Below are 27,301 nucleotides of genomic sequence, written 5' to 3'. Positions count from 1 at the left end.
CCAAGTGCCAGTCCCAGCCAGCTCGACGGTGTCCGTGAAACCCACTGCCAGGATTAAGACAGGAAAGTCACTAAAGAGCTCACAGCGAGACTCTTGATTCTTTACAGAGAGCATCAACTTAGAAAACAGCAGTCAATTCAGAAATGCTGAGAGTGGGAGCAGCAGTCATTCCCAGGGAAGAACATATGACTTAGTTACTCATTACCTAATGGTCATTCCTAAAAACATACACACAAGCAACATCATACAGACTGGGCAGGTTAGATTCATAAATATATACAAACATACAAATATGAATGCAATAACAATGAATAAGCACAGAGGCATGAATTTTAAATAGAACAAGGAAAGGTATATGACAGAGTTTAGAGCAAGAAAAGTGAAGGGAGAAATATTTGTAATTATATTACAATCTCAAAAATATGATATGATAGTGTACATAAGCGACCCCCAAAACTCCACCAAAGAACTTTTACAGCTGATAAACAGCTTTAGTAATGTGGCAGGATACAAGATCAACTCCAAAAAATCAGTCGCCCTCTTATACACAAAGGATATGGAAGCAGAGAGGGAAATCAGAGAAGCTTCTCCATTCACGATAGCCACAAACAGCATAAAATATCTTGGGGTAAACCTAACCAAGGAAGTGAAAGATCTATTTGACAAGAACTTTAAGGCATTGAAGAAAGAAATTGATGAGGATACCAAAAAATGGATGGACATCCCTTGCTCTTGGATTGGGAGGATCAACATAGTAAAAATGGCAATTCTACCTAAGGCAGTTTATAGATTCAATGCAATCCCCATCAAGATCCCATCAAAATTCTTTACAGATCTGGAGAGGACAATAATCAACTTTATATGGAAAAACAAAAAACCCAGGATAGCCAAAACAATCCTATACAATAAAGGATCTTCTGGAGGCATTACCATCCCTGACTTCAAACTCTATTACAGAGCTACAGTAATGAAAACAGGGTGGTACTGGCATAAAAACAGAGAAGTCGACCAATGGAATCGTATAGAAGACCCGGATTTTACCCCACAAACCTATGAACACCTCATTTTCGATAAAGGAGCTAAAAGTATACAATGGAAGAAAGAAAGCATCTTCAACAAATGGTGCTGGCACAACTGGATGTCAACCTGTAGAAGAATGAAAATAGACCCATATCTATCACCGTGCACAAAACTCAAGTCCAAATGGATTAAAGACCTCATTATCAGCCCGAAAACACTGAACCTGATAGAAGAGAAGGTGGGAAATACCCTACAACAGATGGGCACAGGTGATCGCTTCTTAGGTATAACCCCAGAAGCACAGACATTAAGGGCAACATTGAATAAATGGGACCTACTAAAACTGAGAAGCTTCTGTAAAGCAAAGGACACTGTCACTAAGACACAAAGGGAACCTACTGACTGGGAGAAGATCTTCACCAACCCCGCAACAGACAAAGGTCTGATTTCCAAAATATATAGAGAACTCAAGACACTAGACTTTAAAATGCTAATTAACCCAATTAAAAAATGGGGCACTGAACTGAACAGAGAATTCTCAACAGAAGAACTTCAAATGGCCAAAAGATACTTAAGGTCGTGCTCAATTTCCTTAGCAATCAGGGAAATGCAAATCAAAACAACTCTGAGATACCATCTTACACCTGTCAGAATGGCTAAAGTCAAAAACAACAAGGATAGCCTTTGCTGGAGAGGCTGTGGAGGAAGGGGTACCCTCATCCATTGCTGGTGGGAATGCAATCTTGTGCAACCACTGTGGAAGTCAGTGTTTCGGTTTCTCAGGAAATTCGGGATCAACCTACCCCTGGACCCAGCAATACCACTCTTGGGAATTTACCCAAGAGATGCTCTCTCACATGTCAAAAGCATTTGTTCAACTATGTTCATAGCAGTATTATTGGTAATAGCCAGAACCTGGAAACAACCTAGATGCCCTTCAATGGAAGAATGGATGAAGAAAGTATGGAATATATACACACTAGAGTACTACGCTGCGGTAAAAAACAATGACTTCTCGAATTTTGCATGCAAATGGATGGAAATAGAAAACACTATCCTGAGTGAGGTATCCCAGACCCAAAAAGAAGAACATGGGATGTACTCACTCATAATTGGTTTCTAGCCATAAATAGGGGTCACAGAATCTACAATTGGCGAACCTAAAGAAGCTAAGTAAGAAGGTGAACACAAGGAAAAACATATCGTTATCCTCTTGGATAAGGGAAGTAGACAAAATTGCCGGGGAGAAAAGTGGGATCTTGGGGGTGGGGTGGGAAAGGGGTAAGGGGAGATGGGGAGAGAAAAGGTAGAAGGGAAGGAGGGGGGACTTGGGGAAATAGGAGGATCGGGATAAAGGAAGGTTGGATCGGGGAGCACGGAACCACAATCCTTAGTTAAGGGACCCACTTTAGGGTGGGCAGGAGAATTGACCCTAGAGGGGCTCCCAGGAGCCCAAGCTGAGGTCCCCAGTTAGTTCCTTGGGCAGCTGAGAATAGGGAACCTGAAATGACCCCATCCTAGCGCAATACTGACGAATATCTTGCATATCATCTTAGAACTTTCATCTGGCGAGGGATGGAGATAGAGACAGAGACCCACACTGGAGCACTGGACTGAGCTACCAAGGTCCCAATGAGGAGCAGAAGGAGGGAGAACATGAGCAAAGAAGTCGGGACCACGAGGGGTGCACCCACCCACTGAGACAGTGGAGCTGATCTACTGGGAGCTCACCAAGGCCAGCTGGACTATTACCAAAAAAAGCATGGGATAAAACTGAACTCTCTGATCATGACGAACAATGAGGGCTGATGAGACGCCAAGGACAATGGCACGCAGTTTTGATCCTACGCAATCTGCTGGCTTGGTGGGAGCCTAGCCAGTCTGGATGTTCACCTTCCTAGATATGGACGGAGGGGGGAGGACCTAGGACTTACCACAGGGCAGGGAACCCTGACTGCTCTTTGGACTGGAGAGAGAGGGGGAGAGGAGTGGGGGGGAAGGGGAGAGGGGTGGGAGGAGGGGGAGAAGAGTGGGAGGAGAGGGAGAAGAGTGGGAGGAGGGGGAGGGAAAGGGGAGGCTGGGAGGAGGTGGAAATTTGTTTTTTTTTCTTTATTCTTCTTTTATCAATAAAAAAATGTTAAAAAAAAATATAAATATTTTAAAGAGCTGCCATTGTGAGTTTCCTATGTAAAATTTTCCAAAAGGCACCACAAGGTCCAAGTAATGGAAGCTTTCTGTAAGGTACGGACAAATATAAAATGCCAAGTTGAGTTAAAATGTTTCTCAACTCCTCCGGAGAAGCATGTGCTTGCTAATCAAAAGTAATATTTAACATTAATGTTGAGTATTCCAATGAAGTGTTCCATGAAACACATTTTGTTCTAAACTCCAGCTAGCACTTTGGAAAATGCCTTCGAGTTAGTTACATTGGCTTGCCAGATGTCCAGTTTCTAGCTAAGTGAGAAACATTTAGGTTGTGGGTCCCAAGGCAAAATGAGATGGAGGGCGAAAAAAGATCTCTGGAGTCTGGATACATTAGGTCAAGGGGAAAGACTTCCCTCGCTGGCAGGCTGCTCTCTTGAAACCCAGGCCGGCACTTGCATCATCTCGGCTATCTACATAATTGGTTTAATTATCCCATCTTAATATCTCTCCTAGATTCCTTCTAATACTTTCTCAATTCTCTTGGATGTTGGTAAATTGAATTTACATGCTTCCAACCTACATTTTTTGGGAAAATAAGACATTCATATTATGAAAGTTGATTTAAAGAGAAAAAATGGCTTTTAAAAAATGCCCCAACCAACTAATATATTCAGGCTGTCCTCACTCATCCATTGTAAAGTTCAATGAATATTGTACATATATTAAACTGCTTACAAACAGCCATCAGGCATGACTGAAACCATCTGAGTACCAAGAAACCAGTCCTCAAATGCTTATCAAATAGTATCACTCAAAATTGTTCAATTAAATTAAAGAAGAATACAAACAAATATGGGTACTTAATTTATTAATAGCCTGATTGTTACTAGGATTTTGAGAATGTGGGCTCTGTGGCAGGGAGACATGCTCACACAGTTCTAATTAACACCAATCACACACGCTAATGGTAGAACCTACTGCTTAAGTAAATGAACATCCTTACCCCCGCTGCTTTGAAGAGCCTGATAGGCATGCACTTTATTGACAAAGTAAGCTAATTTACAGAGTGATTGTCCAAGAGGGAACTGCTGTTTATTTGCAGAGTTTTTCCCATTGAACTCACAGGGCAAACATAGCACTTAAATTGTTAATTAAAATATCAACAGATAAAAACGTAAACATTGGGTTGTCTTCAGAGTGACATATCCTCCCTCATTCACAACCAGATCCTGATGTGTCGTGATTATTGATTTCTGAGGACAGTAAGATGCAGACAAAGCACAGATGACTCAGCTTCATGTGCAAAGGGGAGGACTTACTGCGACACAGTCAAGCTTGAGCCTGCTCGTTCTCAGAGCATCTATGGAGACCTACGTCCTTTTGTGCCTTCAGTGATACCCGTTTGCAGGTACCCGAAAGGAACATCCTAAATTTGAGTAATTGAGAGTGGATTGAAAGCAGTATGTTGCTGGTTTGCTTCCTTAATCTGTGATCATAAATCTTCGAAAAGCATTCTAGTGTCCACATTGGCTCTGAAAGGGAAGTGAGACTCAAATCTTAAGCAAGAGGGGTTTGAACCTTTATTGCAAGTGTGGAAGGTCATTCTGTAAATGAAGTCTGCATTGGTATGAAATACAGTCACCAGGATACACATTCTCCATTAGTTTGATTAGATGGGGTTGGTTTCTTTCTCAATTATTTTATCTGCTTTGTCCCCTTAGGCTACCTGCTCAAGAGGAACTCTGAAGTGGTTGTTTATTCAGAAGGCAGGGGAATAGCCATGCTACTTTGCCCCAAATCTAGTTAGCTCAGGAATCTGACCTTCAGTGCTGAGAAGAGGTCTTAAAACAATCTTTCTTGGGCCTAATTTTCCTTTTCCAAACTTGATTCTTTTGTTTGTTTGTTTTTGTTTTTTGAGACAGGGTTTCTCTGTGTAGCTTTGATGCCTTTCCTGGAAATAGCTCTTGTAGACCAGGCTGGCCTCAAACACACAGAGATCCGCCTGCCTCCGCCTCCCGAGTGCTAGGATCAAAGGAGTGCGCCACCACTGCCTGGCTCAAATTCGATTCTTACGAAGCCCAGACTTATTTTAGCAGTTTGTGTGCAACTTAGGGTGGATGTGGGAGGGATCAGTGAGATTCCAACATATTTCTTTCCTTGCATCCTACAGAACAGCCAGATTTTATCTGTATCTGGTACTGTTGTTCAACCCAAAGCTAGCTCAAAGGAGGATTCCATAGCAGGGTGAAGAGAGGAGAGGAACTAGGTTAGGAGGTGAGGGATGCAGGAGATGCTGCTGATGCAGAAGACTTCCGCTTGCCATTAGCTTTAAATGTCATAATGAATGATTCTTGGCAGTTATTATAAATGATGGGATTCTTCAGATAGTCATGCATTTGAGTATTCAGAAACGCACATGCACAGAAAATGTGTGTATTGTATGTGTGTGTGTGTAATACAAGCACACACGAAGGATTGAGGTGAGAATTTGAAAACATGGGTTTCTTCCAAGCTCCTTATCACATGGGAACCCTAATGGGAGGTAGTATCTGTCATTATTGCCCCTTTCACCACAGTTTTGTAGGAAGGACTAAGCCAAAATGGGCAGACAATAGACCTTGCCCCGCACTTTTTCAGGGATCTAGAAGTGGAGCTCAGTAATGGGCTTAGGCAGCGTTATTGGAAGGATGGAATAAAATGTGTCCACAGGTTTAGCATCTGGAACACCTGGGTGCTTATCTACTTGAAGCTTTTAATCCAGTCCTTGACAACGAACTTGGAAGGTGAAGCCACCAAGGAGAGCCACATCTGTAATTTCAAAGTTTCTATTAATCCTATTTAAAAGTCTTAAAAAGCAAAATGACTTGTGATAGTGTTTAGCCCAAACTGGAAAAAAAAAAGCTATCATTTTAAATAAGTCATCAGTGGAAACTTCCTTAGATTTTAAGCAAATGTTTGAAGTCTGCTGTGGGTTTTATACTTGTCTCACAGAGCTGTTTGCTGTAGTCATATTTCAAGTTCTTAACAGCCACATGTGGTTCATGGCAACTCTACGCGACAATAGAACTGTAAGCCTCAGGTCAGGACCTGCACACAGGGAAGCTATGCTAAAACTGAGTTTCATTTTTCTCAAAAAAATAATCAGAAGGAAGACCAGGGTCACTACAGACATCCTATTGATGTGAGGCTTAATCAAGGCCAAAGCCAAGCCCGAGGCACTGGAGAGTCGAGCCCTGAATGGTCTCTAAGCTTGGTGGGGCACACTCAGCCTTCATAAAGCACTGCTTAAGAAATAGCATTCTCCCAAGCTGGAATGATTGCTGAAAAACATGTCAGCTCACAAGAAGTAGCCGAAAAAGAAAAATGGCATCTGAAGCTTCAACCCTTTCATGGCCAAAAAGCCTTTCCACTTTCTCATAGCTGGACATTTGAAGTTCTGATTTGCTTTGTGTGAAATCTAAAGTGCAGTTTCTTACAGTCCTCCTTGGCTATGGCTTCCCAAAGCTGTCTCTGTTTTTATCTGTGATCCCGATCACTAGCTCTGACACAAGATACACACTCAATAAATGTCAAATAAATAATTGATGACATGAAGAAAATTTGTGGTTTTAAAAGGTCAGTGTGAAAAATTAATACAAAACATTGTGTTTTATAATATTTCTTTAATGAAATCTAATGTTTGTTCATTGAAGAAATTTTGGACAAACCAATTAATATATATATATATATATACATTATTACATATATTACTGTCACAAAATGTTATGCTTAATGTTACTGTGTGCCTCACATGTTTCTTTTTTGCATAGACAAAATTGTTTTAGAATTTTCAAATTAAACCATATTTATTTTTTTACCCCTAAAATTTTAACTATGTAGGGAAACCATTCTTCAGTCATCTGGAAATTATTTTGATGCAAGTTAGAAGTTAAGAATAAGTGCATTATTTTTGGAAGTTACCAATGATTCATACCAATACCATCTATTGAGCCTTCTTCTAGTTTTTCATCTTTATCATGCATTAAAGTCTAATGTGTCAGTAGAATTTTCACAAATATTAGCATGATTGATGTTCCTCATCATTTACATGGTCATTACTGTATTTATTGTAACCTTATGTTATGACATCTGGATAAACACTGTCTCACCCTTAGTCCCTTCTGCTGTCACAATTTTACCAAGGTCCTGGAAATTTCTGGTGCTTTTTCACTGACACCCTCTTAGTGACATGCTTTCAGCTGTAAGTTATTTGGTGCAAACCCATTCCTCCTCTTTATCTCCACTACATCTTATATGTTAAATCCAAGATCACATCCGTGTGGATAAGATATCATTGTTTCTGGTCATTTATGCATGAATTCACTTGAGAAAAACTATCTGCATGCAAAGGTTCATATAGTCATCAAATCTGAGACCGCCACTCAGATTGTTCACCACTAAAACAATGTGGATTTGCCTCACCATAGTATTACTTAGCATGGTGGTTAAAGAAGGGAGGACAGAAGGGGAGGGGGGAAGAGAGAAAAGAAGGGAGAGGAAAACTTGAGGAAACTGGAGGATCCAGAAGTGATGGGGGAAGGACAGAAAGAGAGAGGGCAAGGAAAGAGATACCCTGGTTGAGGGAGCCATTATGTGTCTAGCAAGGAACCTGACACTAGGAAAGTTCCCAGGAATCCCGCAAGCATGACCTTAGCTAAGACCCAAAGCAATAGCGGAGAGAGTACCTGAACTGGCTTTCTCTTATAATCAGATTGATGATTACCTTAATTGTTAACATACAACCTTCATCCAGCAACTGATGGAAGCAGATGCAGAGATCCACAACTAGCACTGAGCTGAGATCCCAAAGTCGAATCAAAGAGAAGGATGAGCAATAATATGAGCAAAGGGGTCAAGACTTAGATGGAGATACTCACAGAGATACCTAACCTGAGTTAGTGGGAGCTCACTGACTCTAGTCTGTGAGTGGGGACTCTGCATGGGCCCAAACAAGGCCGTATGAATGGGGGTGACAGTTGTGTGGCTTGGGCAGTCTGTGGGGCCACTGGCAGTGGGACCAGGATTTATCCCTAATGCTTGAACTGGCTCTTAAGAGCCCATTCCCTTTGGAGGGACATCTGGCTCAGACTAGCTATAGGAGTGAGGGCCTTTGTCCTATCTCAAAGTGATGTGCTAGACATTGTTGACTCCCCATGGGAAGCTTCATGCTCTCTGAAGGGTGGATATGGTGGGGTCGGTGGAAGGTGGGGGCAGCAGGAGAAAGGGAATGAGTGAGAACTTGGATTGGTATGTAAAATGAGAAAATGTTGTTAAAAAATAGATATGTAAATACGAAAAAAGAAAGACCTCTTTATCTGTCCTTTTGCCCAACTGAGAATCTTTTTAAAAAGCTGTCCACTTCCATAAAGTTTCTGTAAGCAGTGAAGTATCAGGGGAGATTCACTCATCCATTCTTTAAAAGGTCTCCAAGTTACATCAATGCACAATGCCAATAACCAATCAACTAATTAATATTGGTGTTATTGCCACTGTGTCCAAATGCTCGGCAGAAAGAACTTAGGAGGGAAAAATATTGATTCACCTTGTGGTTCAGAGGATTGTCTAAATTGTGGCAGGGAGGTGGACTCACTGGAGCAGGACAAATCATGATGCTAAGGAAGCAGAGCATAGCAGGAAGGGACCAGGCCAAGATAGCCCCCAAGATGGACCCTAGTGGCAAGCTCCTTTCAGGTAAGTGTGAACTCCAACTTTTCTTCTCCTCCCAATAATGCCATCATATGGTGAATCCACCAATGGGACAATCCATTGTCACTGTCGCAGCCTTTTTAATCTAATCCTCTCTGAAAAGAGCCTCACAGATCTACCCCGGGTTACGCTTCACTGATCTGGGTGTTTGTCAACCCAATCAAGTTAGCAATCAAGTTTAATCATTACAGTAACCAAGACTGAGGCGCAGAGGTTTGCCCTGTCAAAACACGTCTTCTCCAACTGTGGATGAGGACTATATCAGGATTCCATCAAATAATCAGCATGCAAAGCAAATTGGACAGTGCCCAAACTTCAAACTTTGCTAGCTTCATGATCTAAAAAGTTCATTTCTCTGAAGCCCAGATTCCTTCCTCACTTGTCACCTGATGAACTCTTGCCTCATCACAGTGTTTCCGAAAACATTCTTAGGATTTTCTTGCCTTCATTTCATCTAAGAATGTCTATTAAAAACACAGAGAGCTCATCCCCGTTACTCTCTTTAAACATTTACCTTGTATCCCAACCAAGTGGAAGCCCAGGGCCATCTATGTTATCAAGAGTCCTGAAGAATTAAGGAATACAAAGTGGGAAAGAACCCGAAAAACCTGATATGACCCTGTGTCTGTATAAACAGAAATACAAGGTAGCATTGCAGAAATCCTCAAACCTACCCATATTATCACCCCATTTTAATGTTTTGTTTTGTATTGAAATGGACAGTCCCTCCTTTGGTCAGCCCATTGGCTCTAAAAAGAATAGCTGCTTGCTCTCGTGGCTAGTGACATCGGTGCTTCACAATACCTAGGTACAAATAAACCTAGTGCTGAAAATCTTCTCAGAAACACGTTTCTGTTCCTAAAACTCCTTCCTCTTTACAAATAAAATGAGGGTGAGTATTTAAAGCTCCAAAATGTTTTAAAGTATGGCTATAGAAGTCTGATTTAGAAGGTTACCCATCCCACGAGCAACCTCACCCCCAGTGAGAAGCCATTGCTAGATTTCACAGTGTAGTGGGTGCAGATAAAGAACGATTGTTTTTCCCTACACTGTATTCATCATTTTTTCACCAATGAAACCATGGTGGTTATTAATCACACACACACATACACATATGCACACACAGTATCCAACAGTTCCATTAGACTCCTAGCCTCAGTACAAATTATGCCAAGAATTAATCCATTTTATTTTTCTTAATCCTCTGTTTTCAATCTCTCTCCATTTCCCCCAAACTGTACCGTTTACTCAGCTTTTGTGCAGGGTTCCAATTGTCTGTTTGACACCTGGAATCTGAATGATTAATACCAGTGAGAGGAGCTTGACCAAGGGTTCAACAAGCCTTGAATAAAAACATTGAGCCCAAGGTCAGCACAGGTTACATTGAAGCTTTGTCTGGCCTCAGAAAGAAAGAGGGTAATGAGATAGAGAAAAAGGGAGAGAGAAGCGGGGAAGGGGGTAAGGGAAGAAGAGAGGAGGGGAAGAGTAGGAGGGGAAGGGTGGAAGGGGAAGACGGAAAGGAAGGGAGGGAGGAAGGAAGAAAGGAAGGAAGGAAGGAAGGAAGGAAGGAAGGAAGGAAGGAAGGAAGGAAGGAAGGAAGGAAAGCAGTTTCTTAGATAGATAGACATTACCATCTATCCCCCTGAGGACATTTCCAAACACAGCTTGTCTGGCCATTTCCCCCCAAACAGACACCTTCTGTTATTAGACTTGCTGTGTTTGCCACCCAGCCTGGTGGAACGGCCCACTTCAGCAATTTCAAATCACAGTTAAATGCTGATGCCCCCAGGGCTTTGACTGCTGCAAACAAAGTGAGCTTGCAAGTTGCAGAAGCTTTCCTAAAGTGTGCTATAGGGCGGTAAATTTCACATGATGGCTATTAAGGGGGCAGACCATCTTAAAATCAGCGCTTCTCCGGGGGCTTTCTGGTCAGGGCTGAGAAGGTGCCCAGACCAAAGCAGCCAGAAGCAGTGTGTAGTATTGATTCATTGGGGGCCAGGCCATCCAGTGTTTGAAACTTTTATGTGTCTGATGGAGGACTGTGTTTAATGTAAATGATAGATCTTACATTGCAGGAAGAATATTTTAAACAGCGGGACCCGTGCAAAGCCACACGCTAACAAACGCTCGATAAATATCAATTTATAATGAGGACTTCGGAGGGCGGCTCCCGGAAGTGGAGAAATGTAACCTGGCCACTGTGTGGGAGAATCAGACACTGCTGAGCAGAAAGTCAACACGAAGTACAATTTTTTAAAAAGCCATTCATTATTTGAAGAAGAGTGTGCTTTTTATTAAGTTAGAAAGCTCATTTTGGCTCAACTCAAAGTTAATAAAAGACTAGGCTCTCTCATCTCTCAGATGCAGTGTCCGTGGCTCTGGAAACACGACACAAGATTGGGTAGTGAACAAAACGCAGGAAGCATAGGCATTAAATGAGCCCAGACTTGATGTGACCGACAATCACACAGCAATAATGATCAACACATCTAGCTCATTAAAAAGCCACCTGAAATGTCATTTTGACATTTACCAGGGATTACTTCAAGTGGTGAGTAAGACTTTTGAGCACCACCATTTACCTGCCGTTCAGAACAGAACACAGCATATTGGCCAGCTTAGACACAAAGTACTTGCTGGCCATGTGACATATTGGGTAATATTGGAGAGCTTAATAGTTTACAGTTTGACACCATGAAACAAAACCCAGCGTATCTATGACTTAGAGACATGAAGGCAAAACTTCAACAAAATAATAATAATGATGATGATGATAAAGAGACCAAAAAGAAATTATTTTCAACAAAAGCCACCATTGTTTTTGTGGTCACTGAGTTACAAACACGTCTCTGAGATTTCGATCATGACAAGATGAGACATCCATTTTGTTAAATGGAATTCTTAACGTCACATTCAAGTTTATGGAAATACTTTGAGTGATAATTGCTGAACATGCCTAGTGCATCTATAAAGTCAGCATGTATGTTGGTAGTAGCAAATGATTATATTTTGGAAGATGTATATAAACAGTGACATTTGATAATTATCACAGTTGCTGTTCATTTCAATGGGAGGAGACAGCGCAAATATAAAGAAAAGCATTCCATTTGTGATGCTGAAAAGATGCTCTTGAAACTATAATTCAATTCTACCTTATAAATTCAGAGCAGCCTACACTTAAATAGTTTGGAAGGTACACATAGAGGCAAAGATTCATAGGGCCACCTTAAAACAATTTAAGGAGGAAATATTTAAATTTATATGAAGCTTAGGCAGGAGGATGGCCAAGGAGTTCCAGGTTCAAGGCCTGACTGAGTGACAAAATGTCTTATCTCAAACGTGTGTGTGTCTGTTGTATGTGAGTGTTGAAATATGTGTGTATTAGATTACACACATATATTATATATATTATATATGTGTGTGCTTGTGTTATTATATATATATATATATATGTGTTTGTATATATACATATAATTTAATCAAGATTTTCATGGATCCAGAACTCACAAATACGTTTATTAATGAACTTAGCACAAATCTGTACTAGCCAAAGTTCCCAGCTTCTATTATATATAAGCCACTGGATAGAACTCAGAACATTCGCTTCCCCCACATTTGTGTCCTAAAGTCCGTAATTCAACAACACCCAGTTCTATAGTAAATATAGAAAAGACACAAGCCAGAGACAGTACTGCTTTTAGCAGCGTTCACACATGCCATTTGATTCTTAGCATTAATCCTGTGAAATCCCAACAGCATCATGGAAGCACATACTTCTCCAAAATGTTCTGATATGCATTTTTTTGTTTGCTTTAAACTAATTGTGCTATTCCTTATTTATTTATTTCACACTTATTTGTGTGTATGTGTGTGTGTGCTGTAGCACACATGTGGAAGTTTGAGGACAACTTTTGGGATTCTGTTCTATTCTTTCATCATTTGGGTTCTGGAGATGAAACAGGGGTTGTCAGACTTTATAGCAAGCAGCTTTATTTTCCATACTGGCTGAGAGTTTGCTCAGCATCAGCCCCTGCACTTTCTATCTTGTTCACGAAACTGCATATTTGTTTCTATTTCTGTTCCCCTTCAAAATTAAATTATCCTTGTTAAGGTTTGATAACATCTCTAAATGATAACACTTTGCACACTCCTTATAAGAGTAAATATGTGTGTGCATGCACACATGCATGTGAATGTGGTTGTGTATATATGTGTGTGTGCATATATATGCATGCCATATATATATATATATATACACAATGTTATATGCACATATATATTCATCATAGGCTATGAGAATTCTAGTGCTGTATATAATAACCAGGTCTTAAGATATCCTTCTGTTGGTAAAGTACCTGATACACAAGCTTAAGATGCTCAGTTAGGACCCTTAGAACCCATTTAAAAATCTGGACATTGTGACATATGTCACCTGACACTAATACAGCAATAATTTGGCGATTTTTAACGAGAATAGCCACCATAGGTTCATATGTTTAAATACTTGGTCCTCAGTTGGTGGAACTATCTGTCAAGGATTAGTATGTGCGGTTTTATTGGAAGAGTGGGGGTGGGATTTGGGCTTTCAAAAGCCTCACACAATTCCTAGTGTCTCTATATTTTCTGCCTACTATTTTAAGAACAAGATGCGAGACTTCATTTTCTATGCTCGCTCCATGCTTGCCTGATGTCATGGTCCCTGCCATAATGGTCATGTACACTACCTTTCTGAAACCTTGTCCTACATTAATTTTTTGTATAAGTTGCCTTGGTAGTAGTATTTTAGTATAACAATATAAAAGTCACTAAGACACATGGTTTTGAGAAGTTGGCAGATCCCCTACACGCTCATTAGCTAACCAGTAAGTGTGGCTTCTGTGGGACCTATTTCAAAAAATAAAGGTGAAGGATGATCAAGGACATCTAGCATCCATATGCATCTCCACCATCTCGAATCCATATGCATCTCCACGTGTGCATGTCACGTGCGCACCTATGGATATAGTTATACTAGTTAGGGCATTCTTCAAAAGCCACTGTGAGATTCAGAGCTAAATCACATGTAAAGCAGTCCTACAGTGTAATTCTAAACATATAATTACCAATTCACAGCAAAGTACAAACACTGCAGTTTGATAATATTTGACCTCTCCCCAAGTCTTGTAAGAGCCACTGAAATGCCCAATGCAACCAACTTTGTGCGTCATTTATCTTTAGACCATTGAATCTAATATGTCCTGTCTAAATACTCCTAGGTTGTGCCATCTCTTATAATATGATTGACCTGGTAAAAGGCACACCTCCAAAGAAAACTGAATCTTTCCTGGAAGTCATCAGTTTCCATGAACACCTCAGTTATCAGAGGGAACTCGTGATTCGTGCCCATTTCTCTGCTTCACGCTGTGCTGCTGCAATTTTTTCTTTCTATTTTCTTTCTCTCCTCCTCCTACTCCTCCTCCTCCTTCTCCTCCTCCTCCTCCTCCTGCTCTTCCTCCTCCTCCTCCTCCTCCTCCTTCTCCTCCTCCTCCTCCTCCTGCTCTTCCTCCTCCTCTTCCTCCTCCTCCTCCTTCTCCTCCTCCTCCTCCTCCTGCTCTTCCTCCTCCTCCTCCTCCTCCTCCTTCTTTTGATTTTTCAAGACAGAGTTTTTCTGTAGCTCTGGGCCTGTCCTGGAACTGGAACTAGCTCTTGTAGACAAGGCTGGCCTCAAACTCATAGAGATCTGCCTGCTTCTGGCTCTTGAGTGCTGGGATTAAAGACATGTGCCACCACCACCCAGCCATGCTGTGATTCTTGTTTGCCTTAAGATGGAGTAGGCTTGTACATTCTGGCACATCGCCATGAGTTTGTAGGAGCAACCACTTTGTGGAGCCCAGGAAATATAGTTTTTTTTGTAGGTATCCTCTTACTCTAGCTTGCATACTCTTGCTAACTCCTCTTCTAGGATGATTTCTGCGTCTTGGGGAAGAAATATGATATAGATATCTCACTTAGGGGGAAGCATTCCACAGTCTTCTATTCTCTGCAAATTGACCAGTTGTGGGTCTCTGTATAACTCACTATCTCCTGTAAGAAGCCTCACAGGTGAATGCTGTGAGGAGCCATGCACTAATCTAAGGGTGTACCTGTAAGTCATTAGGGGTTGCTTTGATACTATGTTCATTTAGGTAAATAAAAGTGGTTAGGTCTCCCCTATGTATTATGACATACCTAGACACAGGTTCTTTGCCCCAGTGATGATGCTAGGTATAGGCATGATAGCTTCCAGCACTACTATTGCTTGACAGTGAGGATGCAGCATCCTCAGTATTCCCTGTTTGACTTTTCCATGGTCTGTGACTAAAATATGTGATGACTTCCATAAGGTCTTGCTTTCAATTACAGAACAGTAAGTAAGAGCAATGGCAATAGGCTGTAATGTTTAGGGTAGGGTGGAGGGGCTATGGGACCTCCTTGACCAATAAATTCTGAAACAGTTAATCCATTGCTGGTACTGGGACCTTTAGTGTTATATGATGTCCAGTAGTGCCATTGTCTCTTCCTCATCAGATAGCATCTCAATTTTAAATGGAAGCATGTGCTTGCACACGCACATGCGTGCACGTGCACACACACACACACACACACACACGGCAGTGAGGAAACTGGTTTGACTGATGGGAATGAAACAGTGAGGTCTTTGCATGCCCATCCTTCGCTGAAGCATGAAAGCCAGATGGAAGAGGGTACACCTTCAAGATATGTAGATTTATGGGCAAATTAGAGGCACTGCTAAATATTTGTATTGGGGGATAAAAACAAAAGTTCTTCTCTGGGTTTCATCATTCCAGTGCCCATTTGTGTTCATACATTCAGGAAAATGATGAATATTTTCACACCAAGAACACACCAGCCTCAAACGCTATATTTATTGACATTCAGCTAGCTAAGTTAAAATGAAAAGTTATTGCATTTATTATAGTGAAACCTTTGCCACGATCCATTCCACATGTCCATATTAACTGCTGATAAATTCTGACTGTGTACTTTTGTGTGGCTAATTACTGTATCAAAAATGCATAATATCATAAGGACAAATGTCTTACAAATCTGTGAAAGGAATTCATAAGCATTCAGCATCTGTCATATAACCGGAACTTTGCAAAAGCAAGGCATTCAAAGCAAATGCTTTGGAGAGTGAATCACAGATTATATTTACCAAATGAGTTAGGAAAAGCTGGTCAATAGCAACTGACGAGAGCTTCTCCATTACTCTCTATGTGTGATTTGTTTTCTTTTGCCATCGTTATAGGTGCTCTCCTTGTTGGCAAAGGAAAGGTAGATTTTCTGATGCTTGAGCATGCAGATCATATGGATAGAGCAAAGTTTACAGGAAGCATTCACAGCTCATTTGGAACACCAGCTCAAAACATGGAGTGCTATGAGGGCAAGTGTGAACATTGGTGAGAGAAGTCAGAGCAAAGAGCAGAAGCTTGGGAGGTAATAACACATGTTGTCTGATGTGGGAGAAATCATCAAACAAAACCCTGTCAACATTTGGATATTTCCAATTTGAGTGTACGGGGAAGCCTTGTGCTGGTGTAGGATTGCTAATACCTGTGGATCCAGTATCATGTTGTCATCATAACTAGAATCTTCCTGATTGGTCACCACCTCGTAGTGCTACACACATTAATGTAGGTGGGTTGATAAGGAAGTGAGAGTTGGCCAGTAGGAGGCTGGAGCTAATGGGCCAAGCAGTGTTTAAATGAATACAGTTTGTGTGTTGTTATTTCAGGGCATAAGCTAGCCAGGTGGCCAGGGGCTGGGCAGCAGAAACGCAGCCTACAGCTCCTTCTACACAAGTATATTCTCTAGAGATGGAATGTCTTACGTTAATTCTCCCCAGTTCAAAGTTTCAGGCCTGAATCTGTAATTTTAATAAATTAAATATTTAAAAGGAGGGTCCAGTCATTGTGATACTTATGCTGATTCAAGACACAATCACTCTTTAAGAGATGGTAGTATCTCTTTTGGTTGAAAATAATATTCCCAGATCTCACATAAACATATATAGGAGACAAGCGTCCTGAGCCAGTGTTCCCATACACAGGAGATGCAGCCAGTTTTCCTATACTACATTTCACAACTTCAAGCATCTGAGCCTCAGAGTTGAAACAAGAAATTCTCACAAAAAAAAAAAACTAAAAAGATTGAACATGGAACAAAATATTTGCTTTACACTGAATAGGATACTGTGTAGCGTCAATAAAGGTAAATGACACAAAGCATGGATGAGGATTGGGAGAACAAGTGTGAGAAGGGTTCAATCTGAAAATGACAAAAAGATTTTGGAATTTGAGATGACTAGGAGCACCTGGGCACCCTACAGATTGAAGCATGCACACCATAATATTCTATCACATACAAAGGCAGGGGGCTAAAGAAATCCATGGCACAAAGAAAAAGAAATCGCTTAATACTGGAAGATAAGAAATATAGCAAGAAACTGATAATTTAAAAGGTCCATCCTTATCATAATATTGCGAAAGACCCGATACAAATATAGCATGATTCAGTAGGAAACTGTTTAGAACATAGTGCGGTTGCATTAAAAACAAAAAACAGAATGACTCCTTGTCAAATAAGAAGGCTAAATTAAATCAACCAACAAGAAAGAGTAAGCAAAAATGGATTACTATTGATAGGTTGATTTCCATTAAATTCTCATATCTTAATTCCATGAACTAAATATCTCCTGAGTCGGTACAGTTTAAAGGCAGTATATTTTGTTATTGGAAAATGGTAAGTTTGCTAGGATGGTAGTCATAAAATTGTTTCAGAACACAATCATAATTTCCAAGGAAGTGATAAAAATGTTTTTCTTGATGTGTGAGAAGTTTCTGGAAAGCTCACATCAAACATGCACCCAGTAAAGCAGAGCATGCCCAGCTGTTGCCCCAGTGATTAAGTGAGTATCATTCAATTTAATAAACACTTTCAAGGGGGTGTGTGGAAGTGCTTTGAGGCTTGGACTTGGGGTATCTGAGGAAGATAAATACACAAAGGTGGGAGACACAAAAATAGAGTCACTTAACCCTGAACGTTACAGAAGATATGGGTGGACTCAACAGAGACAGAATCCCATACCACCACTATCTAAAGTAATGAGTAGCCCCAGGAGGAAGACCTCAAACTGAGTTTTTAATAATGAGAACCACAGATTCTGGCAGATAGGGAAAAAGACTTGGTCCCAAGCATTAAAATTCCCGTGAGCAAATTCAAATGACTCTATGATGAGTAAAGGCAGGGGAAGGCATTCAATTTAGTCTGGCTATAATTGAACGTCTGGATCTAGTGGAGGTAAGAGATTAGGGAGAGAAGAACACAGCCCTGCATTTTTGGAGCAGGGCAAAAATCTATCCAAATAGTTAATTCTGTGTACAACACAATCATTTATTGCAAGTAGATTTTTTTTTTTACCCAACCTGGAAAAAAAAAGTGGTTGAGAGGTAGGGAAAATTGTATGGTGGGGATATAAAGAATGCTGACTTACTTTTTTCACAAAATTAGCCTACTTTTATATGGGAAGACCCTTCCACTGTGGATGATACTCCCTAGGATAATGGACCATACCAAAAGGAAGGAAGGAGCTGAGCACTGACATTCATCATTCTCTGCCTCTTTACTATTGATAAAACTTTGCCTCCTGCCTCACACACCTGCTGCTATGACTTCCTGCCATCATGAACCGTGACTTCAAGATGCCAGCCAATAGAAACATTTTCTTCCTTAACATGCTTTCATGAAAGTCATCTTATCACAAAGGTGGGGACCGTAGCTAAGATGGTACCCACGGCCCTTGATTCTTTTCCCCTGACTTTATTTGATAGGCTTTCCCTTTCTCTTCTCCACTTGGCTTGGAGTTTGGCTCTTTCAGGAAGTTTCTTGCTTCTAGAATGGCTGTGCTCTCCTGGTAGCACGGAGAAGACTCCAACAGTGCATTTTCTGCATTGCTGCATTATTGCACATAAATATACCAATTTCTCATTAGACTGCCTTACTTATTGTTGTAATCACAGTTCTTAACACAGATTTCTATGCATTTACCATTCAATGTACAGTGAATGGCAAGATCCATAAGCAGGTTTTGAGAAATTTTTAGGAAAATGCTGGTGGTTGTTAGTGCCATATCCAGTTGATATTTGCAAACTTTCACTCTCCTATTTTAGGAATTATGTTAGAACAGTTTATTATTATTTATGGTTATGAATACATTATTATTTGATTATATGATTTGTTCCCTAATTCTTCTTTCAGTTGTGGGACATATATAATGTGTTACAAACAATACCTCTTTAAATTACTTGCTGCATTCTTACTGAAATGATCACAGACCCACAGCTCTTCTTTCTCAATGCTACAAATAACCCTTCACTCAATTGGCATGTTTATTTGGGCAAGCATTAGGTTAGTTGCAGGAGGAGCTCACCTTCCAGATTCAGTAGTTCCTTTAATATGGGTATCTCACCACCTACTAGCAATCCCCTGCCTAGGAATTCTGTCACTAAAGCAGAGAAGGTGATGAATCAACCTTGAGAAGCCTATAACATTTATAGGTAGCATCAAAATTTACATTCCGTCCAGGAGGAATAGTCACAGAGGGAAGGAAAAGACAACCCTGAGCAATGGGAAGAAAAGACAAGAAGAAAATCATCAATATATCTAAGTGGATGTGCCGATGATGCTCCTGCATCATCCCCATTCTTCAATCTCCTAAGGGACTTCAGTATCTTCAGACCATGCCTCTGTGTGTGTTTGAGTCAGCCAGAGTTACAGATTTTTCACTTGCAACAAAGGTCCAAACTCTTGCAATATATAAGACAAGGTCAAAGTTTCTCCTCGAATTAAGCATTTCAATTATTTCCCTCATACATGACACATTTCCTTAAAACATTTCAGTTGGGTAATTGCAAACTTAATTCCAGCAACTAATTAGTGGAAAAGCAAGGTCTGTGAAAAACAACCATTCCTACACTGCATGTGTAAAGAGGGAAATTAGAGGCAATTTAGGATTGGAGAAGCATAGAATGAATGAAGTCAAACCCTTACACTTGATATTCTACTTCTGATCCAAGAACTCATTTAAAATATTAGACCCTCAATGGCAACTTACATCAAAGGAAGGCAAAGTGTGATTTCCAATCAAAAGCAAAATATATTGGGAAATTTTGGTCTCATTTTTGTTTTCGTGATTTGCCGGGAATTTTCCATCATCTCTTCATTTGATTTGGATGATGATTAGAGAATTTTGTAAAGCCTAATTCCAGTAATAATCATTTCTCTCTGCCGCTGGAGAGTGCTTCTCTCTTCAGAGCACCTCACAAATATTTCTTGATTAAACCTTCCAACAATTCTTGGAAGGAAATTGGGAGATATTTTCCGTGACTGCATGGTCTCTGAGGAAGGCATCTCCTGGGATAAACCAGTTACAAGGGCAGCAAGTTTATCTCTCAGCAAAAAGATAAAACTCACAACATCCTGTAAGCCTTACTATGTACTCATCAAGCAGGAGGAAGAGCCAATTGAACATTTAGCTAATAACCCTATGTAGGTCTGGCTTCCACTATGTGATGATAGCAACAAAATCCTAAGATACATTAATATTTTTCAAAACGTGATCCTGTGTTATTAAGCATTCCGGCATTCAGATTTCATTGAAGCATTGATTTATAGGAACTTTTAAGTTGGTGCCACTGCCAATTAACTTTAGATAAATGGAGGAGAGGGTGGTAAGGGAGGAAGAATTCCTTATTAGGATCATATTCTATATATTTGTTCATTAACATGTCAATCTATGCTATTAATACCATGTGTTTCTCATTTATATTGTACTGCTTTTCAGAATTATTTTATGCTTTGAAGGTTATATATGTGGAGAAAAATATACTGTCAGAAAGTTTTTCACTATATATTTATGCAATAATCATTCCACAATATTTAAAACTACACAGAAAATACATGAATAAAATGTTAAAACTAAGTTAGCCACATTATTCAGCATTGACAACACTAGAACACATTTTAGGCTTATCTAATTATCAGACAAAAAATTCAAAGTACCTAAATATTTTTACGTTTTAGATGAGTTACAGAAGTTCCAAACTAGGGAAACACACACTCATGGCGTAGGCAGGGAGATGTGTGAGAGAGAGAAGGGGGAGGGAGGGAGGCTGACCTTCAGACTGTCATCTAGCAAGGAGGGGTAAAAGACTTCTGTCCTCTTACAAAATTTCTGTCAAAATGCTCCTGCGGAGAAAAACACCAGTTAGAGGCCAATAGCTCACCAAAGAGAAGCTATTTTCGGTTATTTTTATTTTAGATGTTTAATCTAGAGTAAGTAAAATGACTTATAAACATATTCTGAGAAAGTAACCATTAGGTAGAGCACAGTGCACTTGTGCTAATCTGTGTTGGGAAGGAACGACTTTATCCAGGCAGAGGGAATTTTACATGTCACTCAGTGCTATGCTGCTTGACAACATAGGCAGGTCCAAATGCGTGTTGTGGAGGGTACAGCAAAAATGTCTGAAAACTGTGGACGAATTTATCTTCCAACTCCAATGTCAATGTTATTTGATGAGAAGTTGTGGATAGTTCCACTTATCTATTCTATAATCTGCTGTTTACTTTCATGGGCCCATTGATTGATATTGTGTAAAAATATTCATCACTGATAGAAAGAATGATATGGTTTGGGTGGAGTGTGTCCCCCAGAGGTTCCTATGTGGGAGGTATGATGTTGGAGATGGTCACACTGAGATGAGGGATCTAGTTAGAAGTGGTTTAGCACTGAGGTGGACAGGCTATTAAAAGAACAACAATCTCTCTGTACTTTTTAAATGAGATATTGGCTGCTCTTACATATTCCCAATATTGTGCTATGCTACCGTCTGTCATCAATCCAAGCAAACCACCTGCGCCCTAGCAACGGCAACTCTACGACTAAGTCCCAGACCACCTGGAAGGTATGCTCTTGAACCTCCAGAAATATGAACTGCATAAAGCTCTTTTCTCTATGAAATGTCCAGCCTTGAGCATTTGGCTATGGTATGGCCCCACCAAACAGCCAATGATAAAAAGTCAGCATGTAGGTGCATGACTTCATATTAGCCTATAATTTAAAGAAGCAGAACAGATAAAAAAATAAATTTTAACAAATATAACTAAGGGAAAATTTAACAGTGAGAGCAAAATATCAGCAATAGTCCTTGAGAAATTATTATACTACTTTCTATGGAGGTATATGCTATTGATATTATAGGAAAAGAACCCTACCCTATTATTAACCTAAGCCAATTACACTCCGTTCTACAGAAACATTTCGGTAGCACCCTCTAACCTCTTCTCCATTCACTGGCACGTTTAGTGACAGATAGATTTTTGATGGATTCCTTTATTATTTGTGCATGCAAACATCATCTATTCATTCCCTGCTAGACGATGTCTGGCATTTTACTAAGTATTGAGGTAAAAATACAAATACAAGAGAATATCTACCCATTATTTGTTCGCAGTCTAACAGACACCTGAACGATGGAAAAGCAAATGCTAGAATGTTGATGTGCTGAGATTAAGAAAAGCAGGTCACAGAGAGGGCTTGGTTATGAGAGGCTCCGGTCACCCCAAAATGTGTTCAGATGTAGAATCTCGCATCCCTTGAGGCAGAAATGGTTTGCAAGCACTGCTTTCTCATTGTGAAGGAATATTTTCAGTCTTTTCTATTTTATTGTTACTTATATTTGCTCTTTGGGATTTTTAAAGAGACAAAGTCAAAATTCTATCCCATATTGGACAAGCATCTTTCTCTCATCCTTAGTTTTTCCGTCTTGAAAATGGGGATGACAATAAGTGTCTTTCTGTTGTTTCTTGAAGATTATATGTGCAAAAGGACTCTACTGGGTGTCTGATTGGGACTGCCACGGGATACGGTGTTGCTATTAGTATTTTCCACAGTTGCTGGGATAGAAGGAAATCTTTCCACCAGGCTTTGCCTGTGCTTATCACTTAGAGTAGAAAGGAGATGGGAAGACAGTTTTCAGTGCAAACATTAGGACCCAGAAATTACACACAGTGAAAATAAAAAGAAAAAAATGCAATTATCCAATCTGTATACTTTAAGCCTCTAGGTAGTGATCATTGGAGAAGAAAAAAATCTATTTTCTCTACCATTAAAAAATTAAAATCATCAACAACAAAAATTGGTCTTGTATATGTGAGGAGAGTCATGGGTTCTCTTAAAGTCTTGCTCTTCTTAAAACAAAGGAGCAAAACACCAAAGAACTATCCTAACAACTTTGCATTCATGAGATCTTATAAGTGAGTCGCCTACCAGAATAAAAGTGAAAATGCTTAAGATGATAACTCTAGATGATTGTGCAGTCTAAATATATAACTAAACAAAGTGGGAAGTATTTTAAAAGGAAATACACATTTATCTGGACTGGCCTGAAGCTTTCAGTGCGGAGTAGATCTGAAGCTCAGCTACCTGTCCCCTAAGCTTTTTGAACTTGGGCTTGAACCCAAACCTCTGTTGTGTGAAGAATGAACTGATATATGTTCCCTACTCGGTGGGTGGAACTACACTCCTTTGTGCAGATGTGCCATTGCTCGATTCTGCAAAAGCAATCCCTTTTGCAGGATTTGGTTTCAGAAATTTAGGGAAGTTTCACAGTATTCTGAAGGATGTTCAGAAAATAAAGCGTTCAATGTTTAAGAAAAGGAGTGACTAATCACTAAGCATGTTTATTTATTTAAAGAAATTAAGTTTATTTAGAGAAAGTAAAGGAATATGTTTTTTTCTCATTTGAATATCTATTTTATAATCCTAAATCCAAAATATACACCATAGCTAAAGATTTGCTTTCTCCTTCTCTTCCTCCTCCTTTTTCTTTCTGAGACAGGGTTTCTCTGTGTAGCCCTGGCTGTCTTGGAATTCCCTTTGTAGACCATACTAGACTTGAACTCAGATATTTGTCTGACTCTGACTCTGAGTGTTGGGATTAAAGGCATATACTACCACTGCCTGACTAATTGCTTCTTTTTTGTTCTGTTTTGGAAAATAGCTATTTTTTCTCATCTAATATATCCTGATGTTCCCCTTTCCTCTATTTGTTTCACTTCTTCCACCCCTTCCCTTCCATCCAGATTTACTCCCTTTCTTTCTCTCATTAGAAAACATATGGGTTTTTAAAGGATACTAACATAAATAATAAGAGAAAATGAGATAAATCAAAAACAAACACCTTAGAATATGATAAAACAAACAAAAAGAAGGAAAAGAGCCTGAGAAAAGGCACAAGAACCATATAGACACAGAGACCCACTCATTTTGTTTTGGTACTCAGGAATCCCATAAAACAGAAAACTGAAAGCCACGTGAAAGAGGCAGAGGGAGAGAGGGAGGGGGGTAATGGGGAAGGGAAGGGGTGGGAGCAGGGAGGAAGGGAAAGACAAAGAGGGGAAGAGAAAGAGAGAGAAAGGGAAGAATAAACAAACAATAAAACAAGAATAAATGAATGAATGAATTCTTTGATGAATCCACTTTGCTATTTTGAAGTGATAAAGACATTTTTCCCTCAAACGGTTTTCATTTATTTATTTATTTTAATGAGTTGAATCTTTTTTCTTTTAGCTTTATAAATTGATTTTTATTGAGCTCTATATTTTTCCCTGCTCCCCTTCCTGCCTCTCCCCTCTCCTCTTCAACCCTCCCCCCAAGGTCCCCGTGCTCCCAATTTACTCAGGAGATCTTGTGTTTTTCTACTTCCCATGTAGATTAGATCTATGTAAGTCTTTCTTAGTGTACACAATGGAGTACTACACAGCAGAAAAAAATAACGATGTCTTGAATTTTGCAGGAAAATGGATGGAGCTAGAAAACATTATTTTGAGTAGGATAACCCAGACACAGAAAGACAATTATCACATGTACTCACTCATAAGTGGTTTTTAAACATAAAGCAAAGAAAACCAACCTACAAATCACAATCTCAGAGAACCTAAACAACAATGAGGACACTAAGATAAAGACATTTAGGAACTCTCTCGTGTATGATCCTATCACATTGATTGAGGATTGGCAGTAATTCACAGCTTAGATGGTGGAGAGACACCATTTGGTAGATGCTTATCTATACTCCTTCTGTGTGAACTTACTTGTTTCTCCTGACTGTGATGCAGTTGTCACCACCACTGCCCAACTTTAGGGAGATGAGGAAGACCTCCTGGGTTGTGTTGAATAGCTGCTGGCCTGTGTCTAAGAATCATTAGCATCCCCAACCCAACATTGTCATTCCAGTTTTCAAATGGAATATGTATAGGTGCTTATGTTGGGTAGAAAAGAAGAGTCACCATGGCCATAGAATATCCCAAGAGTGTATTCTATTCCTCTGTGTTTGCTTAGTGCTTCATGGTTGCTTTATGGACTTATTAATATTATATTTAAACCATTGAGCAAGACAGCTTTATTTTATGCTGATTGTGCACTAGAAGAATTTAAAATTGAAATTATTGGCCTTTGCCATATTACCAAGTAGAGTCTGAGAAAGGGAGAATTGGCATGAATATAAAACGCTGAGGTCTAATCTGAAAATAACCATGTCTAAAGTTTCACTTATTTTAAAATTGGTAGTTGTAAGAAGTATACATTTTTCTTCTTCCTCTTTCTCATCTTCCTCTTCATTCTCATTCTCTTTGCAGCGGTGTGTATGTGTGTGTGTGCGCGCGCACATGCGCGCATGTGCATGTGTAAGTGCGTGTGTGTGTGCATGCGTGCGTGCGTGTGTTTGTGTGTGTGTGTTTGTGTGTGCTTGTGTAAGCAACCTAAGTTACTTAAACCTCCTTTTGTCTCAGTGAAAACAGAATGAATCCTGACACATGAAGTCAAGTAAAGAGCTAACAGACCGGAGGGAATTGAACCTCAGGTTCTTTGTCTTTGATATTAAGCACAATAGAATATCCATATAATCCCCATCATAAAGGAAAAGGCCTAACACAGCCAGCATCACTTAGCATGGGGCTTCTCCTTGTTTGGGTAAGGCTTGCTACAGTAACTACATTCTCTTTTTTGTAAAAATCAGGGAAATAATATTTGTCATTGGGATTTGTAAATAATCAAAGAAACAATGCCCGTAAAATGAACTAAATAATTTTTGTCACGTTGCAGTGACATAATTGATGTTAGAAATAATTATTTTTCATATTTTTTTTTAAAATCAACTGTGTCAAGGAGAATCTATTTTTTAATACTTCTTTTCCTCTTTGAATGAATCTTCAGGGTGTCATTCATCTGTATTCTCACTTTGAATACTTCTTAGTAATGGTAACCAGAGGGAAGAAAAGATTCACTCCACATGGTTTACCTGCTAAACTTCCGTATAGAATTTCTGCATGGACAACTGTTTAGATATGTTTTAGAAGCATGCTTGTCAGTATGGCGTCATGGCACATGCCTATAATCTTGTCACGCCATGGCACAGAATTGTGAATTTGGAGCCAATCTGGCTATACAGTGAGTTCAAGGACAGCTGACATTTTATTGCAAGAGGCTGTATCAAGAAAATAAGCACCTTAAGGGCATAGATACATAGACCTGTAGTAGAGTGTTTGTTCAGCACGTAAAGACCTCAGTTTGATCCCTAGCATACTGAACATTAAAACAACCAACTAACTAAATACAACAGTAAGAAGAAAATGTCAGCTCAAGACATAGCCGTTGAGTGCTTATAAGAAGACCAGAAAGCTACCAGACAATGTTTCAGATTTGGGTATGTTTTATAACTTTAAGAACCAGTGACCATGTGAAAATGGACAGTAGGCCACTGCCATGTAGCGATACACAGATGAATAGAAATGGGTTAAATTAAGATGTAAGAATTAGCCAATAAGAAACTAGAGCTAATAAGCCAAGCAGTGTTTAACTAATACAGTTTCTGTGTGGTTATTTCGGGGCTAAGCTAGCCGGGCAGCTGGGACAAACAAGCAGCCCCTCCTTTGCAACAAAGGTGTTCTTTTTAAGAAAGGAAAGAGGAATTACAATAACTTCAAGCATATAAGCAATTGTACATAAACACAAAGACAGACTTATCAGGAAAAAAGTAATCAGGTTACAATTATGCAAAGCTAATGTAATTTATGTGATTATTTTTGTTCCCAAGGAGTATAAAGGTAGAGTGTATGAACTTCAAGCATCTTACAATTCCCATTGGACAGGAACCATGACATGTCAAAAAATCTGTCTAAATTCAAAACTTTAAGCCTTAGAGTTATATTCAGAAATACTCTGGCAATGTTTTTCAAATCCTCCCTTGAACACCAGTGATATTGTACTGGGTTAGGGTAGGGTGGCAGATGA

This window comes from Microtus pennsylvanicus, chromosome 11 (assembly GCF_037038515.1).
Source record: "Microtus pennsylvanicus isolate mMicPen1 chromosome 11, mMicPen1.hap1, whole genome shotgun sequence".
NCBI classification, from domain to species: domain Eukaryota; kingdom Metazoa; phylum Chordata; class Mammalia; order Rodentia; family Cricetidae; genus Microtus; species Microtus pennsylvanicus.
Note: the sequence above shows the minus strand (reverse complement) of the source record.